The 27,375-nt window shown below is 48.7% G+C and overlaps 1 protein-coding gene across 2 annotated transcripts in view; it reads left to right on the top strand.

The window, feature by feature from the left end:
- The window catches only part of FRS2 (fibroblast growth factor receptor substrate 2), a 316,662-nt gene that overhangs the window by 153,446 nt on the left and 135,841 nt on the right, over positions 1-27,375 (top strand). For both annotated transcript variants that reach the window (XM_085653899.1, XM_085653900.1), the window contains exon 4: positions 14,310-14,412. The gene's annotated coding sequence lies outside the window, so the exon portion shown is untranslated. The remainder of the gene's footprint in view (positions 1-14,309; positions 14,413-27,375) is intronic.

The raw sequence follows: 27,375 nt of genomic DNA, 5'->3' as shown, positions 1-27,375 counted from the left end.
TTCAGGGATAGGGCAGCCATCTTTGAGAGGTAGAGATCAGAGGCCTCTGGTGGAGCGCGGCTCCACATTATCCTGTTGGAGTTGAGTCATTCGCATAGCGTTGAAAGCCTTCCTGCCATCAATCAAAGAGCGGTTGGTCTCCTGTTGTCGGACAGCGCCAACACCATGTGGTACTGCAAAAAGCTGTGCAGAGTAGGGTCATGGATCCTGTGTCAGAAGGCCCTACGCTTCTGGATGTATCTGGAACGTCAGAGTGGTTTGCTGGTGGTGCAGCACATGTTGAGGTTTTTAACTCCCGGGCGGATTAACTAACTTGTCGATGCCTTGCGGGTCACAAATGGCCGTTGCACCCATAAGTGTGGCGCAAGGTCTCTTCTGTTGAGAACCTTGGCTTGATCAGTTCGCCACAGCCAAGAGCGCGTAATGTCTGCATCCTTGACCATTGGAGTTTCCAAAGCGGCTCTCGCTATGAGATGCAGGACTTCTGTATGCCTTCCTGCAGGTACCACTTATGCCTCTAGTTCTGAAGAAGATTAGGAACAATTGTTCTCAAGTCATCCTAGTGGCCCCAAATTGGGCACTGAGAGTATGGTATCCTGAACTCCTGGGTATGAGTCCTCCGATCTCTGGGTCCTTCGATCTGGCTGTCTGTTTTGGAGGATCTCCTGTCCTGTTCACTTGTTTCTGCGAACCCTCCAACCATGCTTGGAGATTGTGCGACGACAGATGAATGCTTTTGGCCTACCTCCCAAGGTTGTGGACGTGATCCTGCCAGCCAGGCGTCCCTCTATCATATCCTATCATATCTGTATACACCTTCCATTGGGGCAAGTTAGTGGCCTAGTGTGTGACCAAACTAATTGGACCACTTCATGCCACGCTGTCCGAGGTTTTGTTGTTTGCGTTGTCCCTAGCCCAGCAAGGCTTTGCTTTAAGCAATTTTAAAGGGTACATGTCGGCTATTTTGGACTTTTTACATTGGCCGGACCAGCCTTCTTTCTTTAAATCACTAGTGGTGATGCTTTTCCTTAAAAGGCTACAATATGTGTTTTCCCTTCACCTTTCATTATGCCTTAGTGGGCCTTGACTTTAGTTTTGATCTTTCTCATGTGTTCTCCATTTACACCTATGCATAGCTGTCCTCTCGGGTTGCTCACTCTCAAGACAAGTCTTCTTGGTTGCCATAACATTGGCTTGAAAGATGAGCGAACTTCAGGCCTTCTCTGCTGATCCTCAGTATGACAATTCCTACCCAGATGAACTGGTTCTTTGGACTTGTGCATTCTTTTTGCCAAAGGTAGCAACTCCCTTTCACTTCTGACAAACATTGTTCTTGCTACACCTCATGTCTCTAAGAAGCAGGAGAGACTAAATTGGCTGGACCCAAAGAGGACTCCTTTTCTACCTTAATCGTACCAGAGAACATACAGTGGACAGTCAGCCCTTAGCTGGGTTCACAGGAGCAAAGAGAAGCGATGCATAAAAGAACCATCTCTCACTGGATCCTACTGTGCTTCAATATTTGCTATACATTAGTGAGAAGCAGCCTCCTGAATGCTGATTGATTTATATGCACTCAACACACCAACAGAAAATGAAAGGTTTCTGTTAGACATCTAACTACAGATTCCTCACCTTAGAATATTTCCCAGGTGCCAGCCTGGATCAGGGACATGTCCTCCAACAGACCCATAGGCTTTAAATTGTGTGAGGAATGTCCAACAAATGTCTGTTTCCACGACCCGAGGCCTGCGCGACATTCGAGTAGATGCACCGCAAGGCAATTTACGAGCAGGCAATGTAGCTCCTGGTGGTGCTACAGAAGAAAGCCCCACACTGATCTCACTTCGATCCCAAGGAAGATCTTTGACTCCTTCTCGGAGCCGATCCCGTGGACCTCAGTCATCCCACTACAGGTAGTCTTCTTAATAAAGTAAGTCAAAGAAGCACAAGAAGGAAAAGAAAGTGAAAGTGTTCTTTGGCTTTACCCAATAAATGCCGTGCTTCTAGGCCCTGCTCCTGCAGTCCATGAGCAGAGCGGGCAGCTGGGTCTGCGCCACACTTCCTGAGTTTCCTGGAGCTGGAGCGACCCCTGCCCAACTCGGGGAGTTCTACGACAGTATGTACTTCATCTTTGGGCCAATGGCTCCCTCTGGTGCTCCTTGAGGCCAGGGGTGACCCTGCTGGTTTATCACCCACGGGGCTGCCACTGACTCAGGCCAGGCTCTCTGGATCTGCTCCCGGATGCGAACGAATGCCAACCCAACACCTTTTTGCCAGTCCTAGTTCCCAACACCACTTGAAAAGGACCCGCTTGACGTAGATAGTCGTTACCCGGACCGCATCAGCCTGCCCTAGATTTTGCACCCATGGACAGGCCCACCTTCCCAGTGACAAATGATTATAAAGAGGGCTCTGACCCCCTACAGGAAGATGCCTCCTAAGAGGAAAACTGGTATGAGGAGCTGGGCAATGCCAGTGGACTGGACACCTCGCCCTACTCTGGCCTGGTTTCTCCTCCCGGCTCTGTCACAGAGAAAGGAGCATCTTCTGCTGTGATGAGGCATAAGGCAGCTGAGGTCCTTAACCTACCACTGCCCTTCTTCGTAGTCAAGACCAGCTTCTTGATGGAAGTGCTTCAATTGAGAGTATATGCTCTGTGGAGCCCCTGCTCTCCTTTAATGAGGGCCTCACCAATGTTCGTACAGGGGCCTGAACTAAACCCTCCTGGTGATGCAGCCCTCTGCTGCCAGCTTTAACCCAAGCACATTCCCTACCTCTTTGTCAGATAGGAAATCAAAGATGCTTGATGCCTTTTGGAAGAGGATCTTTTCTTCCTCCAGTCTCTCATTCCTGTCAGTGAACACTGCATGCCTCTTAGGCTCAAGTATTCACACCCTGTGGACTCGGTTCAACTTTTCAGAAGAGGACTGGGCCATCTTGACCCAGGCACTGCTAGATGGCTGTGATGCAGTCCAGGTCACCATTCAGTGCGAACTGGATACCACAGACTCAAAAGCAAGGCCATGGTCTCAACAGTGCATCTCTACTGCCACGTCTGGCGGAGATCGACAGGGTTTTCAGGGGATGTCCTATCTTCCCTGATAGACATGCGCTTGGATGGTTCCCGCCTATTGGAAGATGAAGCAGACACTGGGCTAGATCGCCTTGAGAGCTGAGTCATTGCCAAATCCCTAGGCCTCACCTTGGGTTCCCAACAACAGCAACAATATTACCTTTTCCTCTTTCATGACCATGGTCGGGGCTCCCATGTGCGTCCACATTTTTTACCTTATGTCGCAGGCCAGCAGACTCTTCAGTCCTTTTGTGACCGGGGATGAGTAACCCAAAGCCAGCATACTGCCCATTCCTCCGGCTTCCTCAAACTCTTTAATTGAGTCCTCAATACAGCACACCACCCCGTTCAGGCACCACCTACTTCAATGGCAAGCAATAACCCGCTACATGTGCAGTTGGGTTATGCCCTGCTCGAAACCCCGCATACCTTGCGACCATCCTCAGACTGAGGATGATCTTTTCTTGCTCTGTGAGGAAGTGAAGACACTCTTTCCCAAATTAGCCATTGAGAGGGTGCCAGCATCAGAAGTAGGACGTGGTTGTTAACCCCTCCTACTTTCTGGTGACCAGAAATGGAGGATCCTATCATAGATTGCTTACCTTAGAATATCCCCAGGCGTCAGACTGGATCCGGAAAGTCTTGCTACCAGTACCCATGCGTGTCAGTAGGTGGCGTCCTGCGGCTCCGCGTCCATTGCTGGCGTCGTAAGCGCCGAGATGACATCACGGAGACTACTTAGGCGCCACCAATGCGCGCTGACGTCAGTTCTTTCTTTTTCCACGCCAGCAAGCGCAGATCCGGATAGAGCACGTACCTTAGTCACATTTTGACTACTCTTTTGAGACTTTTTGTTCCCCCTTTTTTCTCCTGGTGCATGTAGGGATGCCTGGATTTAAGTCTTGTGGGGCCTGCCGTTGCAATATGTCGGTGGCGGACCCCCACGATGTTTGCCTCTACTGCCTGGAGACTGACCACGACTCCCGGTCCTGTCGAGCCATGGCCCCGAAGGCCTTGAGGGAGCGGTGCCGGAAACTGATGGAGGTCCGGCACTCGTCCCAACGCCGTTCCAGGGACCGCTCGGGACATAAAAAGGTCGAAGAAGCGTGTTCGCTCTCCGACGTCCCCCCGTCGGTCCTCGGATGCGGACGAGGGGGACAGGGGTTCTGCCCCTGCGGCTCCTTTGGTGCCTGGGAGTCCCGTGGCCTACCCGCCTTACCCGGGTCCGTCGGCGACTCCCGAATAGGTGCAAGAATTTCTTGCCACCATGGACCGCCTTTTTAGGCCTCGGGCTCCCGCCGGCGCACCTTTGGGCCCCGCGGTCCCGTGCCCAGATCCTGTTGGGCAGTCTGCGCCGCCGGTGGATCCTGCTTTGGTGCCACAGGATCCTACGCCGTTGGCCCCGGCGCCACGAGTTCCGGCGCAGCCGGCTCAGGCCCCAGCGCCGCCCTCGGCTCTGCCTCCGGCACCGCAGTGGGTGTCGTTCATTCTTCCCTTGCCCCGGTTCCAGGACCATTTTGTTCCTGCCTGGGATCCGCATTGGGAGACGGCGCCGGAGTTCACGGCGCTGTTTCCGACGCTGTATGTCCCTTCCCCAGCTCCGGCTCTGCCGCGCGGCTGGTTCCTCCTGGAATGGAGGTGGAGGATGACTGGGAGGGGTCCAAGGACCCTCTTGCCTGTCAGTGTGACTCCAAGCAGGACTGGGTGGAAGATCTGAAGGACGCCGGCGACCTCAATGTCTCTTCTGACCCGAGGTTTGCCTCCCCCCCCCTGCCTACCATGGAGGAGGGCGCTTCCTACGCGATGGTGCTCCGTCGGGCTGCTGATGTCCTCAACCTCGATCTTCCTACGGTGGGCCCTCAAAACTAATCTCCTCACTGAAGTGCTCCAGACGGCGTCTATTTAGTCGGAGCCACTGCTTCTCTTCAACGACGCCCTCACAGACGTCCTGTTGGGTACTTGGTTGCAGCCGGCCACGGGGGCCCCTCTGGATAAGAATGTCGCTAGGTGTCACCGCTCGGTGCCTGGTGACCCCGCGTTTCTGCCCACTCATCCCACGCCTGAGAGTCTGGTCATCCAAGCCTCGACGTCGCAGAGTGCCTTTCCCACGGCTCCGCCAGATAAGGACTCTAAGAAGGTGGATCAGTTCGGTAAGCGGTTGTTCTCTTCGGCCAGCTTGGGGCTTCGGTCGGTGAACACCATCTGCTTATTGGGCTGCTATTCCCACGCGGTATGGGATACGGTTGCTCAAGCGTTGCCTCAGTATCCTGAGGAGGCCCATGCTGTCCTTTCCCAGGTGGTTGCTGAAGGTAAGGATGCGGCTAAGTGCGCCATTTGGTGTGGTTTGGACACCGCTGACTTGTTGGGCAGGGCAATTTCTACAACTGTTGTGCTGCATCGCCACGCTTGGTTGTGATCTACTGGGTTCTCGCCCGATGTCCAGAGCTCGCTCATGGACATGCCCTTTGATGGCACTCGCCTGTTTGGCGATAAGGCTGACAATGCACTGGAGCGTTTTAAGGACTCACGGGCCACGGCCAAGTCCTTGGGTCTTTCCATGAAGAGCTCAGCCACTCCTGGTTTTCGTTCCTTTCGTGGCCAAGGCAGGGGCGCCCAGGCACGTTTCTTCAGCAAGCCTGTGCAGAACCAGCCTCAGCGCGGACGCGGCTTTCGCAGGGGCGGCTCTGGGAATCAGCGTTGGGGACAGTCCACCTCCGCCCCCGCTGCTTCTGCCTCTAAACCTTCCTAATCCGAGCTTTGTGGAGCACCCCACGCCGGTGGGTGGCAGGATTCGCCATCACCTCCCCCACTGTTGCGCTCTCACATTGAACAAGTGGGTGTTGCAAATTATCCGCAAGGGTTACTCCCTTCCCTTTCAGTCCACTCCTCCAGCCATTCCACCTCGGTTCCACCGCTTGTCGGGGGACCACTTGGCGACTCTCCAACAGGAAGTTGTGGCCCTCTTGGCCAAGGGGGCCATCGAGTGCGTTCCTGGGCCAGAAGTAGGGAGTGGTTGTTATTCCCACCACTTTCTGGTCCCCAAGAAGGACAAAGGGGGTCTGCGTCCTATCTTGGACCTCCGGAACGTCAATCGCTTCCTTCGGTAGTAGAAGTTCAAAATGCTGACTCTGGCTCAGGTCCTGGCTGCCCTCGACCCTGGAGACTGGATGGTAGCGATGGACTTTTCAGGACGCATATTTTCACATTCCCGTCCTGCGGTTCTCGGTAGGCCAGGAGCATTTTCAGTTTGCCGTGCTCCCCTTCGGCCTCACCAGCACCCCTCAGGTGTTCACGAAGGTGAGGGCGGTGGTTGCAGCTCACCTGCGCAGGTCAGGGGTGTAAGTCTTCCCTTACCTCGACGACTGGTTGCTGAAGGCGGGCTCGCCCCAGGCAGTCAGCCACCTTCAGACTACGGCCGACCTCCTGCATTTGCTGGGGTTCTCCATCAACGTGGCAAAGTCGCACCTAAGTCCCTCTCAGAAGCTCCCCTTCTTTGGAGCGGTTCTGGATTCTACACGGTTTCGGGTTTATCCTCCCAAGCAGCGAGTCTGGGATATTCAGGCTATGATTCCGATCTTTCAGCCTCTGTCCCGGGTTTCAGTCAGGATGACCCTCCGGCTCCTGGGCCTGATGTCCTCCTGCATCCTGCTAGTGCAACATGCCAGGTGGCATATGCGGGCTCTGCAGTGGGCCCTGAAGTTCCAGTGGGCACAGCATCAGGGCAACCTGTCCGATCATGTCCAGATCTCGGAGGGCACTGCGCGACATTTGCAGTGGTGGCTCACGAATCGCGATTGGGTCAGTGGCAGATCTCTCTCCCTTCCCCAACCGGAGCACACAGTGGTGACGGATGCGTCCCTCCTGGGATGGGGAGGCCACTTGGGACAGGCGGCGATTAGAGGACTCTGGTCTCCGACGGAGTCCCGGCTCCATATCAACCTTTTGGAGCTTGTGATGATCCGACTTGCAGTGAAGGCATTCCTTCCCTCTGTCCGGGGAAGTGTGGTGCAGGTGTTCACGGACAACACCACCGCCATGTGGTATTGCAACAAACAGGGCGGGGTGGGGTCCTGGACCCTATGTCAGGAGGCTCTGCGCCTCTGGACATGGCTGGAACATCAAGGCATTACCTTGGTGGTACAACACCTGGCAGGTTCTCTGAACGCCAGGGCATACGAACTCAGCCACCGGTGCTTGATGGATCACGAATGGCGTCTGAACTCGGACATGGTGCAAGGTCTCTTTCAGCAGTGGGGAGAGCCTTGGTTAGATCTTCGCCACAGAAGAGAACACGCAATGTCCTCAGTTCTGCGTGTTGGAATTTCCAAGGCGGCACTCGCTCTGCGACACTTTTCGTCGCGAGTGGAGTTGTGGTCTGTTGGCCGCCTTTCCGCCTATACCACTTCTGCCCAGAGTGCTGAAGAAGATTCTACGCGACCGCACCCAAGTTATCATTTTGGCTCCGGACTGGGCACGAAGATACTGGTATCCCGAGCTACTCAACATGGCGATCGATCCCCCGATCTGACTGCCTCTTCGGGAGGATCTTCTGTCGCAGCAGCAGGGGACTGTCCTCCACCCGAACCTGTCCAGCCTCCTCCTCCATGTGTGGAGATTGAGAGCGGCGACAGTTGACGGCTTTCGATCTTCCTCCCAAAGTCTCTGATGTCACTCTGGCAGCCAGGCGTCCGTCCCACTAAATCGGTATCCGCCTGTAGATGGAACAAATTTGTGGCATGGTGCGCAGCAAAGTCTGTGGATCCCCTTTCTGCCCCTCTTTCTGAGGTCCTTCTGTTTCTTCTCTCCTTGGCCCAGCAGGGCTCTGCTCTGGGCACTATCAAAGGTTATCTTTCGGCCATCTCCGTCTTTTTTAGGCTTCCAGATCAGCCTTCTCTCTTTAAGTCCCCGGTTGTTACTCGTTTCCTGAATGGCATTACGCACATGTTTCCTCCTGTGCCGTTCATCATGCCTCAATGGGACTTGAATCTTGTTTTGACCTATCTGATGTGCGCTCCTTTCGAGCCCCTTCATACCTGTCCTCTGCGTCTTTTTACTCTTAAGACTGATTTCCAGGTCGCTATCACCTCTGCCAGAAGAGTGAGTGAGCTCCAGGATCTTTCTTCCAAACCTCCTTTCCTTTCTGTTCATCCGGACATGGTGGTGTTAAGGACCCGTCCTTCTTTTTTGCCAAAGGTGGTCACGTCCTTCTACATCGGGCAGACCATCACTTTGCCTACTTTCTTTCCGCCTCCGCATCCTTCAAAGGAGGAAGAGAGGCTTCACCGTCTGGACCCAAAACGTGCGCTTGCATTCTATCAGAAGCGTACACAGCAGTTCCGGCTGGATGACCAGCTCTTTGTTGGCTACGTGAGCGCCAAAAAAGGTCGGGCTGTGCACAAACGGACCATCTCTCGGTGGGTCGTTCTGTGCATCAAAGCATGTTACTCGTTGGCTAAGACGGAGCCTCCTGTGGGGCTGCGTGCCCATTCTACCGGGGCAACTGCAGCCACTACTGCCTTGGGCCCCGGCGTTCCCTTGCAGGACATTTGTCAGGCAGCCATGTGGGCCTCGTTGCACAAGTTTACTAAGCATTACTGCCTTGACAGTCGGGTCCGGAGAGACGGCTTCTTTGGCTGTTCTGTGCTCCGTGCCTCTGGTGTAATCTGTTCGCAGACCCACCACCGGCGTTGGTATTGCTGGGGTATCTATTCTAAGGTAAGGAATCTATCACTAACGTGTCTCTTTCAGATGCACAAGTTACTACTTGTGTAACGATATATCTGTAAGAGACATTAGTGATAGATTCCTTACCAACCCACACATCCTCCCCGTTCTGCGAACTGCTTCTAGGGTTAAGGCCATCCCCTTTCAGGGTCCTAGTTTCATGGCACCAGCGGTCAGTTTCTTGCATGGCGCGCAAAGTCGTGTACAGAACTGAGGGCAGCGCGCATGGGTGGCACCTAAGTAGTCTCCGTGATGTTATCTCGGCGGTTATGACGCCAGCGACGGACGCGGAGCCGCAGGACACCACCTACTGACGCGCAGGGGTACTGCTAGCAAAACTTTCCGGATCCAGTCTGACGCCTGGGTATATTCTAAGGTAAGGAATCTGTCACTAACTAATGTCTCTTACAGATATATCGTTACACAAGTAGTAACTTGTGCTTCAAGATGTTCAACTTAGCTCAAGTTCTCTCTGCCCTGGATCCTGGAGACTGGATCCTAGCGCTAAACCTCCAGGACTCACATTTCCACATCCTCGACCTGCAAGCCCTCAGACATTACCTGCAGTTCCTGGTAAGCCAGGAGCATTTCCTGTTCGCTGTGCTCTCCTTTTGGCCTCACCAGTGCCCCTTGTGTGTTCACAAAAGGGATGGTGGAGGTTGCAGCACAGCTGTGGAGGTCAGGGGACTCCCAGTCTTCCCTCTAAGTCGATGACTGGCTGTTGAAGGCGGGCTAGCCCCGGGCAGTTTTCACCCACCTCCAAACTAAGACCTCTTATGCACTAGCTGGGATACCCTATCAACATGCTGAAATCACACCTGACTCCTTTTCAGAAACTCCCTTTTCAGTCAGTCAGTCAAAAAACTTTATTTCGGCCACAAGGGCCATAAAAGCAGAATACAATACAACAATTTATATGTCGAAAGCAAGAGCAGATCACATTTTAACCACCAAAACAGAATAAAATAATCAAATTAAAATTTTCACATTATTAAAAATTGGTGGAAAGTTTCCTACGCTGAAACCATACAGCATTAAGAAAGCATCAGAGCCATTCTGGTGCAGTTCTGCTCCTACACTGCAGAGCATAGAGTCCAGGGCATTCGTGCCTCCGTCCAGGATTTTGGTGAGACTGACTCTGGTGCTGCTGGGTCTGATGGCATTGCGCTGGTGAGGCACACTCTATGGCATATTCCGGCCTCGCTGTGGGATCTGAAGCCCTAATAGATACATCACATGGGGAATCTCTCCAACCTGGTCTGGATTTTGGGTGGGACTGTAAAAGATCCACAGTGGTGGTAGATTAACCACGATTGGATTAGAGGCAGACCCCTCTCCATTCACTACCCGGAGCCCACAGTGGTGACCGATGCATCACTTCTGGTTTTGGGCATCCACCTTGGAGAGGTGGCGATCAGACAAAGCTGGCATCCGGTGGAATCTCAGATTCATATCATTCTTCTGGGAATGAGGGCTATCCGCTTGGCATTGAAGGCCTTCCTCCCATCCATCAAGGAAGGGTGGCTCAGGTGTTCACAGACCACACCACCCACAGACCACACCACCGCCATATGGTATTGCAACAAACTGGGAGGAGTGGGTTGTCTACCCAGTGCCAGGAGGCCCCATGCCTCTGAACTTGGCTAAAGCGCCAGGACATTTCCTTGGTCATGCAACACTTGGCATCTCCATCTGGAGATGGCGCAAGACCTTTTCCAAGAATGTGGAGAACTTTGGCTTGATCTTTTCGTTACTGCTGAAAATGCACAATGTCCGCATGTCTGAGTGTTGGAGTTTCCAAAACAGCTCTCACTCGCAGATTCATTCTTTTTAGACTGGAACCCGGCACTCCTGTATGCCGTTTTGCACATACTGCTCCTGTCCTTGGTTCTCAAGTAAATAAGGGCCATATGGGCCCAAGTCATTTTAGTGGCTCTGCACAGTGCAAGGAGAGTTTGATATCTCAAAATCCTGACCTTGAGCATCTGCCCTCTGATCAGATGCCCTTTCAGTAGGATTACTTGTCGCAGCAGCAGAGCATGGTCCTGCACTTGAACCTGTGCACCCTCCACTGGCATGCGTGGAGAGGAAGCGACTACAATGAATACCTTTAATCTTTCTCCAGAGATTTGTGATGTCATCTTGGGAGCCAGTCCTCTCTCAAAAACTGAATACACCTGCCACATTTGTGGCTTGGTGTTCCACATCTCATGTTGATCCACTTTCTGCCTCCTTGTTGGAGGTGTTGTTTGCGCTGCTGTTAGCCCGTCCCAGCTTGGGCCTTGTTAAAGGTTATCTTTCTGCCATATTTGCTTTTTTGTTTGCTGGATCAGCATTCACTGTTTGTTACCTGTCATGACAGGTTTCCTAGAGGGCTTGCCACATTTGTTCCCTCCTACCCCCTTTCATCATGTCCCTATGGGATATTAATTTGGTCCTGACTTTTCTTATGGGCTTTCTATTCGATCCCCTGCACAGCTGTCATCTGAAACAGCTGACTTTTCTGACGGTCTACTTAGTGGCCATTACATCAGCCAGTTGGGTGAGTGAGCTTCAAGCTGTTTCAGTTAACCCTCTGTACACCTGCTTCTACCCAGACAAACTGGTTCTTTGGGCTCTCATCTACTTCCTACCGAAGGTGATTACTCCATTCCTCGTCAGCCAAAACATCATACTGACATTTTTCGATCCACCTCATCCTTCTAAGGAAGAGGAGAGACACCACCGCCTGGATCCGAAAAGAGCTGTCTTTCTACATTGATAGTACCAAAGACAACAGGTGGACCATCTGCTTTTTATTGCATTCACAGAAGTGAAAAAAGGCAGAGCTGTACTGAAGAGAACCATCTCTCAGAAGGCTTGTACTTTGCTTCAAGATCAGCTAGACACTAGCTATGAAGCGGCCTCCTGAGGGCTTGTGGGCCCAAGATTTTCCTAATCCTATCTGATGCCTGGGGAATATTCTAAGGTGAGTAATCTGAAGTTAGTCTGTTCCAGAAAAATCGACCTCGAAGGTTAGGAACTTGTTTGTTTAAAAAAAAAAACCTTTAATGGTGTTTCCCATTGAGGAACTAGCATAAATTGAAAAATACTAAGAATCTGTTCAATATGCTAAATGTCGGTAATATTTTGGGCATATTCAGCAAACCGTGCTAAAATTAGTGATGTCCCATTTTAGTTACCAGAGGAAATTTTGCTCACGTTTGCAGATCGACCGACTTTACACCAAACTTGGCATGAAAGTAGAATTTTGTCAGAAGGTGATTTTTTTTGGTTTGATGTAAGTCTGTTCAATAGTTTCTCTGCCGTTTTAATTTGCACGTGACTTGAGTTTTCTAGTTATGAATATTTGATTATTTTTTTTACAATATGTGGCTTTGTTGGATTAGGGCTGAACATTTGTTTTGGTGCCATCATGAAACCCGCAAATTGGCTCAGACTCTCGAGTTTCGCATTGTGGGGGGGGAAATAAAAAATAATTCTACAGACATGTTGAAGCTAACAACGAAAATGATTCCTGGGCAGTAGTTAGGGGAATTCATGCACATGGAAAAATGAAACATATTCTAGAGAAAAAAGCACCTATAGCCATGGCCATTTTGAGTGCTGGATTTGACCACCATTTTGTGCTTGACATACACAGACGAGCAATAAAGTGATTGTCTGACTTTGCTTGGAAGACAGGAGGTGGGGTGCAGAGCCAGGGCGCAGACCAAGCTTTGTGCCCAGCCTGCGCTTCACAGAGCCCAATGCTGTTTGGGTCTGGCCTCACTACCAGCCCACACTGCCCAAAATTGAAGTCATTGCGCGGGGGAACTTAGGTGCTTGAGGCACAGAGAGCACAGTCCATGGCTGTGCAGCAGAGTTTGGGTGCTCTCAGTGGGTTGGACGAAGGCTTGGCAGTCACAGTGGATTGGGTGCAGGGCCTTGCCATAGATGGACATCATGCATATTGGGAATGTTTGCCGAACTGCCGCGGTGCTTGGCTGAAGGATGCGCACAGCAGGAATGTTCAGCCAAGGCAGGTTGAGCGCAACAGGCCATGCTCTGTGGTCTATCCCCGCTGCACACGGTCAAAGGCTATGTGCAGCAGGTGTTTGAAATTAAGCAGATAATTAAAAACAATGACGTTCACTGTAAGAAAATAAAACTGTGGGTTATGATTCAAATACTTAAAACCACTGAAATTCACCAGTCATGGTTATGAAAGCAAACATCACATGCCAAAACTCGGTGTCCGTCATGCACAAAACACCTATTTGCAAACTGCACAGATACACGCAAATAGGTAACTTTAAAACAGCACGAAGCACGCTGTGAGTTCTAGAGAATGCCGTCTGTGTTCATAACCATAACCAGCAACATGCTTAGATGTCAAAACCTTTTTGGTCTACCATTCAGCAGCGAACTGACTGGGTGAAATCAGCTGCACGGTTTGATGTATCCTGCTTTGACATCCGTAGATGCCTTTGCCAGCTTCGAAGCGTTTCTGTTTCAAGTCTTTCACTGAGGTATCCAGTTGCTTTAATCTCATAACCTTCTACCGATTACTACTCAGATTTTTTTTTTATTAATGGAATTCCTCAGACTAACCCTATGAAATGAAACTATTTTTCTATTGCGTCAGCTTTCACTCGATTGTATCCTTGTTTCTAGTCTAAAGTACGTTTTTGTTTATTAATGTTTGTTTGAACGTTACATTCTTAATCCTTTGACTGTATTTTGCTGTGCTTGTTGATAACTACATTCACAACTCCTGTCTGGTGGCTAAGAGACCTAATGCATTCACTCTACGAATCCATACTTGACCTTAAGGTCGCATGCTTAAATGCCTGCAGATGAACTGTGCATTTCATCCTTCAGAGATCGATAAAATGAGTATCACTTTGTTACGTAACAATCGACATCTTTTAATCAGTGCTAGTGTGCTCTGATTGGTGAACAGGAGCATTAGAGATACCTATGTTATGTTCTTAAGCCTTAAACTCGCCCACACCATTTAAAGGGAGAGCTAAAGGTATTTTGCCTCCCCGTTTCTTTCTCCCCAGCTTTCTCTGTGGGTTGTTCTCTTGCTGTCTTACTCACTCAATCTCCCGTTATCTCTCAGATTCGCTGTCTCTCCCAGTAACTTCCACTCACTGGTTTTTTGTCACTTTCATCATTGCTCTGTTGGCTTTCGGTCCCTATTAGTCTGTGTCCGTCTCTCTCTGCCTAACTTCCTCTCTCCCTCTTGTATTCCACTCTCTATGCCGCTGTCCGTTTCTCTGTCTAAGTCTGTCTCTTGCCATCTCTGTGTGTTTGCCATTACATCTGTGTCTGCCTCCACTTCTTGGATATTCTCCCTCTCTCCCTCTCCCTTTCCCGGCTTACATTTGGGATTTGTATTACAGCAAAGATATCTTTAACTTTCTTCATTGCCAGTTTTATCACCCTGCAAACATTTAATCATGATTCCAGTAATGACTATGTGAAAACACCACCAATTTATTATCTTTATTTGTTTTTGTAGTTTCTTTAGAGGTCTTCCAGCGTGCAAACAATGGTATATTTTGAAGCATGACAAAAGTCCAGATGCAGCTTCAGCGGCTAGGGCTATTAATGGACAGAGCTAGGTAAGTCAAATTATGCAACTTATAAAGCCATTTTAACTAATGCTCTACTGTGCACTCGTTCCCAACAGGTTTTGTATAATTGTCACAAAACGTATTTTTGATCAGAGTTGGTGTCTTCATTGTAGGAGTTCATTTGTAGTCATAAGCAACAGAATAGTCCAGTCTGTTCACAGGACCCTGTCACACTTTTACAACGTAGGAATACCATATGTTTAAATGGTAAGAAATAGGCATTTTAAAGTAAAATAACTGCAGCCTGTAAGAGGTCTCCTTTTCCAAGTTTAAGGTTTTCCTTTTAAAAATGAAAGTGTAATTAGTGGAAGAGGCAGTCCATGGCACACATGTAGGGAGAACTCAGTTGTTGCTTTGGAGATTTTGTTTGTCCTTTGTTCCTGGAATTATTTGTCGTAAAGTCATATTATGATGTGTACTGTCTTTCACCATGCACACTACTGCTTGCTGTCTTGTTCTTATTTGTAATGTCCTGCTCAACTGAAAAATAAAGCTTTTTTTCTTTTTTAAAGAAAATCAATTCAAGTGTAATTAATCTTAGAAGGTTTCACTTTGCAGCATAACCCTAACCTTGCAACATAAACCATAAAAAAATACATGGAGTAAATGAAGAAAATGCAGCCATGCAAAGCTGAAAACTGACCAGCTCTCCCTTAATGAACTACTATCTTAAAGCTCGGCTCAACTGTTATATGGCCGAACCAAAAGTAATGGTGTGTTACCTGGAAACAGAACTTATTGGTAGGTATAGGCTAATACAGTGGGCTCTAAGCGTATTAGAGCATTCATCTCACCCCATAAGACCCCAATGTTTGGATTAAAACAAACCCCTGTCTGAGACAGGGGGTTTAAAACCGCCTGAAGCTTCTCAGTCTTTGTTTCGCACCTCTAGCTGTTTTATTTTATTACACACTTTTTCGTGACTTGAATTTTCTAGATGTTCACTTCTGTTTTGAGTCGCTCAACAGTGCTGTCTGAAGGTTTTTGTGTATTTTTCCCATTATTTTTCCACTTTGTTTTATAATTTCACCCAGATTTACAGCCATACTATCTCCATCTTATTGGTGGATGGAAAAGGGCCACCATTGACGTATGTAGGTTGCGTCTAGTCTACGTACTGATTTCCCACACTGTGAAGGAGTGACCTTTTGTCTGAAAATGTCCAGGTGAATAATGAAGATATCCAGCCGAGGAAAAGAAACTGGCACATAGAGGTGCAGGAGCATGAAAAAGTATCAAGTAAAGGATCCCCTCCCCTTCAACAACAACACCGCCTTTCTCTCACTAGGAATCCCACAGAGAAATAAAGAGGGGTGGTATGAGGCACGAGTAATTTCCATTGAAGATCGAAGTGCCGCGCCCATTTACATTCAAAGGCTGATTCGATTCTGGCATGCTCAGCCTATAAATGCGATGTAGTGTTGAGCATGTGTTTTAAAATGCAAAATGTCATGAGTCTGACTCCTTGTTCGTATAGCCAAAATCTTTTGGGAAAATCCTTATGATTAACAGGTCAGGTAGTATCAGTGGAAGCAATGCACGTAGTAAAAATAACCATGATAAAGTTGATTTGTACCAGGGTGATTATTATTGCTCTGAAATAGCCATAGCGCTGTTGGTATTCTGATCTATTTCACATATCTTAGAGGCCTCGCAAGAAGCTGCTGTGCACCCCAGTTGGAAAGCCTAAAACCTGGGAATATGGCTCTTAGATTTGTGCAGTATGTCTATTTCTAAATACCCAAAGGCTGTATTGACATTTTTAGAGAGGGCAAGGAACCAGCTACCAGAGAGGCTCATGCCTTCAAGTGAGAGATTTTCTCTGATGCAGAAAAATATTGACCTCTCAAGGAGTGCTTCTTCTGCTGGCCAAATCTGCATCTGAAGTTTTCCCCCTTCGTGGTACACTTAGTAGCATTTAAAACCTACTTGAAAAGTTTCTCTCAAATTCTTTTTCACAAATCCTGTTGTAGATAATTACTTTGAGGGGTTAAACATTTTCTCCCAATTCAGTACCCTTACACAACATGGGACCTGACTGTGGTATTATGTAAATTGTTGGCACTTCCTTATGAGCCATCATATAAATCTTTCTTTGTTTCATCACCTTCTTTGGAAAGGCAGTACATGGCATTAGGGAATACGGTAGTTACAAACTCCTTAATGGATCAGTGGTCTTTGTTTAGCTTTCTACAGGTGCTACCTTTCTGGCTGTATTCCATCTGTTTCTTACAGGTTTAGTTTAGGTAGCATGGTTAGGATTATGCTATAGGAACCTATATAATTCTGATGGATCTGTTTAATTGCAGATCCCTCAACCATTGAATTCCCCTAGGTGCCAGATTGGATCCAGAACCTTTATAGCAAATGTGTGTGCCTGTAGTTGGCACCATCAGACTCTACGTTGACTTCACCTTGCCTCCAGAATTCTCAACACATAGCTGTATCTATGTGCCACCCTTGTGTTCCGCTAGATGCAGAACTGCAGCTCTGCTCAACGTTTCAGAGCTTTCCCATCTTCCAGAATCAATTATTTGTTACTTTGTGCTATGGATGTCTTTCCCCGGAGGGGAAGCCATTCAGCACCTGCAAAAGCAGATGTTGGTTACAGAGCTGTAGGATGTCTGTCTTTGGTGACTCTGATTTGAACATTATTCAAAGGCGTGCAACATATGCTTCCTTTTGCACCCGAAGGCCATCATTGAGCAGGAAGAAAAGGTGTGTTCGAGGCATGTGTGCTGTAGATACACATGCTTTGCATACTTCTGCCATCTAGTATTGGGCCTGGATGTTTGCAAGTTGTTTTTCTCCGAAGAAGTCTTTTCCAGTCACGAGGTAAGGTGACGCCTCCTTTCTGTCATAATGCGCATGGGCATTGATTGACTCCATTGTTGTATTGTTTTCTTTCTGCCATCGGGTTCGGATGTGTATTGCAGCGATCCGATTCAAAACAGTCAATCGGGATCCCTTCGGTTCACAATTCACTTGCCCTCGTCGGTATTTTTTTTGATTGCAGTTCCACCTTCTGCGTGTTCAGTTTCCTCTATCTACTTCCACTAGAAGATCCATCATTGAGTCTTCTGCCGATGGAACAGACGCCATTTCAATTCTGTCCTTGGTGCCATTCCAAATGCCTGTCCACAGACCTTCAAAGGTCTGTAACCTCTGTCTCTCCCCAGAACATAAAGAGGAAGACTGCAACGCTTGTCGGTCGTTGCAATCCAAAAAGACTCTTTGGGACTGTCGAGCTCGACGAAGAGACATGCAGCGGCAGATTATCGAGGACACCCATAATATCTCCGGAGAGGATATCGAACAAGAAGAGATGGAATTGTTGGCAGCGAAAGAGGCCTTCTCTGTCCAGGACTCCGAATCCGAGTTGCTGATCGAACTAGAGTCCCACAAAGTTCCAGCTGGACAGTGTGCAGTGAGTAACAAAGCCTCATTGCCCACCAAACCCACTACAACTAAACAAAAGGTAATTGGGCCACCACTGCCAACAGGCCATCGTAGGCACCGAGACTCTGATTCCAACGCCCACCTTCCGGCTCTGCACCGAAACAGCAAGTCAAGCCTTCCGGCTTGGGCTCGAGTCGAGATGATGCCTCTTTGGTTCCGAAACATTCCGGATCCAAAGACAAAGTCAAATCCAGCCTGGCACCGAACAATTTAAGCACCGAAACTTAAAGAAGCTCCTTTAAAGCCAGTGGAGCCTATTTTAGAGACAATGAATCAAAAGCTGTATACAAAGCAGAAGAAAATTAGTATAAATCCTGACACTGGCCACATTACAACTAAACCTATAGTACCATCTTCCAAAAGGAGAATAGACACTGAATATAAGATTCCCCTCAAAAAGAAAAAGGACACGGCTACTAGTCCTATTAACGTTCCTCAAACACCACCACCTTCTTCACCAGTACCTATTATACCAGCTTCAGACCCTTCACACATCACACCACTAGGCTCTCAAAATACAAATCCTGATATAGTAGATGATGATGATGATGACACCTATATTCAGCCACTACCTGATCCATGGGATGACTACAATATAGATCCACCTGGAGACACCGACCTGGATCTATATCCAGCGAAACCCTCCCCGCCTAATGATAATACTGCATATCAGGAGTTTATTGCTAGGGCAGCCACTTATCATGGGGTGACTTTACATAAAGAAGCCCTAGAAAAGGATTTCCTATTTTAAACCTTAGGAAACACACACACACACATCACAATCCTTGCCTATGTTAAAAGGTATAATGAGGCATGCTGACGATATTTTTAAGGATTCATTTAGAGCACGTATCCTAACACCTAGGGTGGACAAAATATATAAACCCTCTCCATCTGGCCCTGTTTTTGTAAGGGTTACATGCCTTTAGATTCTATAGTAGTTTCCAACTGCCGCAAAAGGGCAAATTCACAAACCTCAGGAGAGGCACCACCTCCTGATAAAGAATCAAAATTAATAGATGCCTCTGGGCAAGAGTAGTTGCTCAATCAGCCAATCATTGGCGCATAGCCAATACACAAGGCCTATTGACTAGATATGATAGGGCACACTGGGATGAGATGGAAAAACTATTACAATATCTCCCAGAAGAACACAAGAAAAAGGGGCAGGAAATAGTGCTAGAAGGCAAGCTTATCTTCAATTAATCTATCCGATGTGCGTTAGATGCTGCACCGAAAGGAGTCAATACCAGCATTCTACTCGGGAGACATGCATGGCTCAGAATTTCTGGTTTCAAACCAGAAGTTTCACAAACCCACTCAAATACCCATTTTAAACACTCAAATGGCTCTAGCATATCCCAATGCAGTTAGGATTCACAATTTTCAATCATTGTTATTCCTCTCTCAAAACAACCAGTATCTACCAGTCAGAACTTTCATGCAGCTACTGCAGATTGCATTCCCAAAGTGCCTCCAGCAAGACTAAACATGCGTTCTCTAAAAGAATGCTTAGCAAGTCCATGGAATCTATCAGTGTCCGCTAACAGATCTGGTATTGGTAGACAGCCGCACTCATCTCTCTGTAGTGGTGGAACCTACAAAATTTATCAAAATGGCGACACATTATCGACCCTATTTCACAAGTTGTACTCACAACAGTCTCACAGGGTGCCGAGCACATTTACAACATTTAACAGTCCATGGTCTTTTGGGATACCACCCAACTGAACCATCTCATCAACTACCTAGAACTCCAAGCAGTTCAGCTAGCGTTAAAAGCATTTCTAACTCATCAGGTAGGGAAAGTTGTCCTAGTCCAGACAGACAATATGACAACAATGTACTATGTTAAAAAACGGTGTGGGGGGGAGGGGGACGGGACGGACTCTTTGCAGCTGTCGTACCTCTCAGAACATTTGGTGTTGGGCAATTCATCACATGATCCAACGCCTGGCAGAACACCTTCTAGAGACAGACATCTTTGCCGATCTCCTCAGCAGAATGAGGCAACAAGTACACGAATGGGACCTTCACCCACAAGTTCTCCTTCTGTACTTCCAAAAATGGTGATCCCCACAAATAGACCTCTTTGTCACAGCATAGAACTCATGCCTAGACTTCGCCTTCAGGTTCCCACATCTTCTATCCTAAGGCAATGCCCTATGGATCTATTGGTCAGGGATATTTGCCTAGGCTTTTCCTCCTTTCCCTCTCCTTTCATTTCTGGTTCGGAAACTCAGGCGGACATCTCTACCACTGATTCTGGTGCCTCCCACATGGGCTTAGCAACCATGGTTCACCACACTATTAAAACAAACTCTCAATAGTTCCCCACCAGAAGCTTCACATAACTTCAAATTTCCTCACACAGAACCATGGAGAAATCGGACACCCCCCCCCCCCCCCCCCCCCCCCCCCCCCCAAGGAACTCAACCTAGCGATTTGGCTGTTGAAGTCCTAGAGTTTGGATATTTAAACCTACCAACAAATTGTATGCCAATTCTTAAGGAAGCATGAAAACCCACCACTAGAGAATGTTATGCAGCAAAGTGGAAAAGGTTTGTAATATATTGTAATAACACAATTGATCCGTAAGATGCATCTATACAAAATACTATTTCTTATCTTTTGCATCTACAACGTGCTGGCCTTGCCTACACACCCATTCGATTACATCTTGCAGCAGTAGCTGCATATCTTCAAAACATACATTTATCCCTATTCAAAGTTCCAGTAATTAAAGCCTTTATGGAAGGCCTTAAAAGAATAATACCACCTAGGGTATAACCTGCACTTGTCTGGAACCTTAACATTGTTCTCACAAGGCTTATGGGTCCACCTTTAAACCTTTACACAACTGTGTATTACAATTTATTTCATGGAAGGTTGTCTTTCTCATTGCTATCACTTCACTAAGACGTGTTGGCGAGCTGCAGGCACTAACCTTAGAAAAACCCTTCTTTCAACTTCATAAAGATGGTGTTTCTTCGTACAAACCCAAAATTCCTTCCAGAAGTGGCCTCTGCTTTTCATATTAATCAATCAGTTGAGTTACCTGTCTTCTTCCCTCAACCTGATTCAGTAGCAGAAAGAGCTCTACATGCACTTGATGTTAAAAAGCACTGTTACATTACATTGATAGGACAAAAGAGTTTTGCAAAACAGAACAACTTTTTGTTGCCTGTGCTCCACCTCATAAGGGACTCCTATCTCCAATTCCAGCATTTCTAGATGGATTATTAAATGTATTGAAACTTCCTATGTTAAAGCTAAAAGAACATTATCTATACCTCCTAGAGCACATTCTACTTTCAAAATAGTAGCATCTATGACCTTTTTAGGCAACATTCCCATAGCGGACATATGTAAGGCAGCTACATGGTCTACACCCCATGCATTTACCAAACATTGTGTGGATGTGTTAGCACGTCAACATGCTAATGTAGGACAAGCAGTTCTAAAAACACATTTTCAAACAACTGCAACACCCACTGGTTAGCCACCGCTTTGGGAGAATACTGCTATACAGTCTATGCAAAGCATGTGTAGTTACAGCACACATGCCTCGAATGAATTGTTACTTACCCAGTAAGCATGTGTGCTTGGCATGTAGAGCCATAGATTTCCATGCGCTCTCCCTCCTCCCCCGACACCTATGGTTGTTGCAGTTCTAATTATTCTCATTACATACACATGGACATCTCTATATTACGCTCACTTACTCCATTCTCACCCTCTTGCGGGAAAACAATCTAACAATGGAGTCGATGCCCATGCACATTATCACTGAAAAGATGAGCCGCCTTACATTGTGACTGGAAAAGACTGTTCGAGGCATATGAGCTGCAGATTGTACACTTAGCATAGATCGCCATCTGGTGTTGGGCCCGGATGTTTGCAGTTTGTTTTTCTTCTTGGACAGTCTTTGGAAGTCACGAGTTTGGTGACTCCTCCTTCGGTCCATACTGCGCATGGGCTTCGGCTCCATCCTCAGATTGTTTTTTTCCGCCATCGGGCTCGGATGTGATACTTCGTGCTCCGGCTTCGAACTTCTACGGTTCCAGCCTCGACGGAAAATCCTCGTATCTTTGAGTTTCTTCATCATCTTCATCTCTCGAAGCGGCACTTTTCTCCATCCCGTACATCGGCACCGGCCTTCGGGCCCTCCTCGACTCCGGTCCCGGCCGATGGAAAGGACTCCGTTCAAAAAGTGCCCAAAATGTGGGTCTAAATTTCCCCACACCGACCTCCATCAGGTGTGTAATTTTTGCCTCTCTCCAGAACACGAGGCCAGAGACTGCCCCGCCTGTAAGTCTTTTCGATCGAAGAAAACCATCCGGGATCGAAAAGCTCGACGCACCATGGCGCACTCATCGTCTGCAGCTCCATCGGACATCTTCGGAGACGGCGCCGAAGCTTCGGGGCAAACACACACCGAGCAGGAAGAAGACGTCGTCAGCGCTTCCGAAGCCGACGACTCCGACGTGGAGGACATCACACCGGCGCAGCGGGCCGTGAGTACTGTGCCCCCTCCCACCCCCGCGCCCAAAACCAAAGAGACTCAGGTTACTCCCTCGCCTGCCGGCCTGGGCAAAACCAAGACCAAAGCTCCGATCACCCCACCTTCGGGCTCGGTGTCGAAGCATCCAAAGTCTCACGGCAGCTCGGGATCGAGCCAGCCGACGCCCGGTGCCGAAAAACAGCATCCGGCACCGAAGAAAGCAATATCCAGCTCGACTCCGAAGCCACCGGTGCCGAAGCCTGGACTCTCGGTGCCGACCAAACACAAACATAAATCTGTCGGCACCGACGCTCCGACGCCGAAAACTCCTTCGACGCCGAAAAACAGGAGGCCCCAAAAAAGCATGGCGCACACAAACCATCGAAGCCCTCGGCTCCGAAATCACCGGTGCCGACGGACGATTCGACGCCACTGGCTCTGTTTACACCAGACCCTCTACAAAAGACTCTGTCCAAAGATCCAAAGACTGGACTATTGACTTTAATTATCAAGAAAAGACGCCTTGATACTCCGGCTCCTCCTCCACCACCCAAAAGGAAGGACTCTGCTACTTCACCCCTCAAAGTGCCCTCCCCACTACCGCCTCCCCTACCTCCTCCACCACCTCCACCCCCTCCCCCTCCCAGGTCTCCGCCACCTCCACCTCACTACGATCCGGCCCCATCCCCAGATCCGGATGACGGGGACCCGGACAATTACCCGGCGGACGCCCCAATGGATCCCACTCCACCAGGGACCCCAGACCCATGGGAGGATTACAATAACCCTGATATACCAGATATACCTCAGGACGACCTATACCCATCCAGGCCGTCTCCTCCAGAGGACTCCTTAGGGTTTCATCATTTAGTGCAGAGAGCAGCACACTACCATGGGGTGGACATGCACAGTGAACCAGTGGAAGAAGACTTCCTACTGGATACATTTGACATACAAGACAAATCCACTTCTATTTTACCCATGCTTAAGGGTGTCACCAAGCACGCTACAGAGGTGTTCAAAGACCCTGTCAGGGCCAGAGTACTGAACCCTAGAATAGAGAAGAAGTACAAAGCGGCACCCACAGACCCTGCATACATTAAGGGCCCTGCTCCCCTAGATTCCCTAGTTGTCTCCACAGCTAGAAAGCGGGCTAACTCCCAATCCTCAGGAGAAGCCCCACCGCCAGACAAGGAATCTAAACTTCTGGACGCGTCTGGTAAACGCACCGCCTCCCAAGCTGCAAACATGTGGCGCATTGCAAACACACAAGCACTGCTTGCGCGATATGACAGAGCACACTATGACGAACTAGAGGCTCTTATACAGCACCTTCCAGAAAAACACAAGCGCAAGGCTCATGACCTAATACAGGAGGGTAAACTAATTACAAACACCTCCATTAAGTGTGCCCTCGATGCAGCCGACACTGCTTCTAGAGCCATAAATACAAGTGTCCTGCTTCGTCGCCATGCCTGGCTCAGGATCTCAGGGTTCAAGCCTGAAGTCCAGGCGTCCATACTCAATCACCCCTTTGACCAGCAAACTCTCTTTGGGCCAAAGGTAGACGAAGCGTTGGAAAAGATGAAAAAGGACACAGACACAGCAAAGTCTATGGGGGCACTCCAAACACAAGCCTCTAAACGTTCCTTTCGACGCTCGTCCTTTCGTGGCACAGGCAGAGGCTCCTCCACCGATAACGCCTCTACCTCCTACAAGTCCCCTCCTCAAAATACCTTTTCAAAGGGCAATCAAAGGGGCGGTTACAGAGGCAACAACAATAAGGGCAGGGGCAAAACCAACAACACCCGTTCTGCCACCCCACCCGCACAATGACTCCCCTCCGCTCCCCCCAGACCATCCCACTCCGGTCGGGGGCAGACTACAAGACTTTATCCACACATGGGAGTCCATAACATCGGACAAATGGGTGACCCAAATCATTCGGTCAGGGTACTGTCTCGAACTAACATCTACCCCACCCAATATCCCACCAAGGCACCGTCCAATGTCTCAAGAACATTCCACACTGCTCAAACAAGAGGTACTCTCACTCCTCCAAAAACACGCTATAGAGCAGGTCCCCGTCAATCAACAAAATCTAGGGGTCTACTCCCTATATTTCTTAATACCAAAGAAAGACGGGACCCTCAGACCCATTCTCGACCTCCGGCCTCTAAATGCCTACATACATTCAGACCATTTTCACATGGTCACCCTACAGCAAGTCCTCCCACTCCTCTGCCAGGGAGACTTCCTCACAACCTTGGATCTGAAAGACGCATACTTTCACATTCCAATACACCCCTCTCACAGGAAATACCTCAGGTTCGTGGTGGACGGGCAACATTACCAATTCACTGTTCTCCCCTTCGGGGTCACCACCGCACCACGGGTGTTTACCAAATGCCTAGCAGTAGTAGCAGCACACCTCAGACGTCAACATATTCACGTCTTCCCTTACCTAGACGACTGGCTGATAAAAGCCGCGTCCTACGACCAATGTGTGCAACATACAAACAGCACCATCCAACTGCTCCACCAGCTAGGCTTCACGGTGAACTACCAAAAGTCCCACCTCATACCATCCCACACAAAGCAATATCTCGGGGCCACTATAGACACCTCCAAAGGTATTGCCTATCCAAACTCAGCCAGAATCACAAGCATTCAAGCCTTACGCAAAACATTCCTTCCTCAACACTCTCTTCCAGCAAGAGTGTTTATGAAGCTTATAGGAATGATGGCGTCTTGCATCTTCATAGTGCCCCATGCAAGACTCCACATGCGTCCACTTCAAGAGTGCCTAGCACAACAGTGGAACCAGGCCCAGGGGCAGCTGACGGATCTGGTGTTGGTGGACGGCCGCACACATCACTCTCTGCAGTGGTGGAACACCACAAACCTTTCCAAAGGGCGGCCGTTCCTGGACCCGGTTCCTCAGGTGACTCTAACAGCGGACGCATCGCTCTCCGGCTGGGGAGCGCACCTTCTACACCTCACCATGCAAGGTCTATGGACGCCACAGCAAAAATCGCTCCACATCAACCATCTGGAGCTCTTGGCGATCTTTCTAGCCCTAAAATCTTTCCAAAAACAGATTTCGGGCAAAGCAGTCCTCATTCGCACAGACAATATGACTGCAATGTATTATATCCAAAAACAGGGGGGGACACACTCTCCCCAGCTCTCCCGCTTAGCCCAGAGCATATGGAGATGGGCAATTCCTCAAAACATCTTTCTCCTGGCACAGCACGTTCCAGGCGTACAAAACACCATGGCAGATCTGCTCAGCAGACAAACGCAACAACTACACGAATGGGAACTGCATCCACAAGTTCTTCACCCATTCTTCCAACAGTGGGGGCATCCTCAGATAGACCTCTTCGCCACCCACGAAAACAAAAAATGCCCAAGCTTCGCCGCCAGATACCCACACCCATTGTCCAAGGGCAATGCGATATGGATGAACTGGTCAGGCAGATTTGCATACGCCTTTCCACCTCTCCCACTAATTCCATTAGTGGTCAGGAAGCTACAACAGCACTCCCTCACACTCATTCTGGTAGCTCCGACGTGGGCCAGGCAGCCGTGGTACACCACGCTACTACAACTGTCAGTGGTACTACATCAAAAACTGCATCTATCCCCATGCCTCCTAACCCAGAACCATGGAGAAATCAGGCACCCGGACCCAGCTCAGCTCAACCTGGCGATCTGGCTCCTGAAATCCTAGAATTCGGATACCTTAACCTTCCCCCTGATTGCATGAACATCATCATGGAAGCCAGACGTCCTACGACTAGAGCATGCTATGCCGCAAAGTGGAAAAGATTTGTAATTTACTGCCGTAACAATACAATCAACCCTCTAGATGCATCCATACAGCACATCATATGCTATCTGCTCCATCTTCACAGGTGTAACCTGGCATATTCATCCATACGCCTACACCTAGCAGCGATTGCTGCTTATCTACAAAACAGACAGCATTTATCACTCTTCAGAGTGCCCGCTATTAAAGCCTTCATGGAAGGCCTTAAACGCGTAATTCCTCCCAGGGCACCACCTTCCCCTGTATGGAATCTAAATTTAGTTCTTACACGACTAATGGGTCCGCCCTTCGAACCAATGCACAAATGTGAGCTACAGTTTCTCACCTGGAAAACAGCTTTCCTTGTAGCTATCACTTCCCTTAGAAGGGTTGGTGAAATACAAGCGTTCACCATACAGGAACCCTACATACAAATGCATCACAGCAAGGTCATACTTCGCACAAATCCGAAGTTTCTGCCCAAAGTCATTTCCCCCTTCCACCTCAATCAATCAGTGGAATTACCTGTCTTCTTTTCGCAACCCCAATCTGTTGCAGAAAGGGCCTTACACACACTTGATGTGAAAAGGGCGTTGCTATACTACATACAAAGAACGCAACCCTTCAGGAAGACTAAACAATTGTTCGTTTCCTTCTCTCCACCACATAAAGGCAACCCCATTTCTAAATCAGGGATAGCTAGGTGGATTGTAAAATGCATACAAATTTGCTATCAAAAGGCAAAGAGAACATTATCTGTTCCTCCTAAAGCCCACTCTACAAGAAAGTTAGGGGCTTCTATGGCTTTTCTAGGGAATATACCCTTAGATGACATCTGCAAAGCAGCCACATGGTCTACACCGCACACCTTCACAAAACACTACTGTGTAGATGTGCATTCCAAGCAGCAAGCTAGGGTGGGCCAGGCTGTACTAAAGACACTTTTTCAAACAGCTGCAACGGATACCGGTGGTCGCCGCTAAGGTTGGGTACTGCGATATAATCTATGCTAAGTGTACAATCTGCAGCTCATATGCCTCGAACGGAATATGCTACTTACCAGTATGCATCTGTTCTTGGCATGTAGAGCTGCAGAGTTGTACACGCCCACCCGCCTCCCCGGCTGCCTGTATCCGTTCCAGTACATCTTATTTAGATACAACACATGGGTTTC

This window comes from Triturus cristatus, chromosome 4_1 (assembly GCF_964204655.1).
Source record: "Triturus cristatus chromosome 4_1, aTriCri1.1, whole genome shotgun sequence".
NCBI classification, from domain to species: Eukaryota; Metazoa; Chordata; class Amphibia; order Caudata; family Salamandridae; genus Triturus; species Triturus cristatus.
Note: the sequence above shows the minus strand (reverse complement) of the source record. Positions and strands in the feature narration are given on the sequence as shown.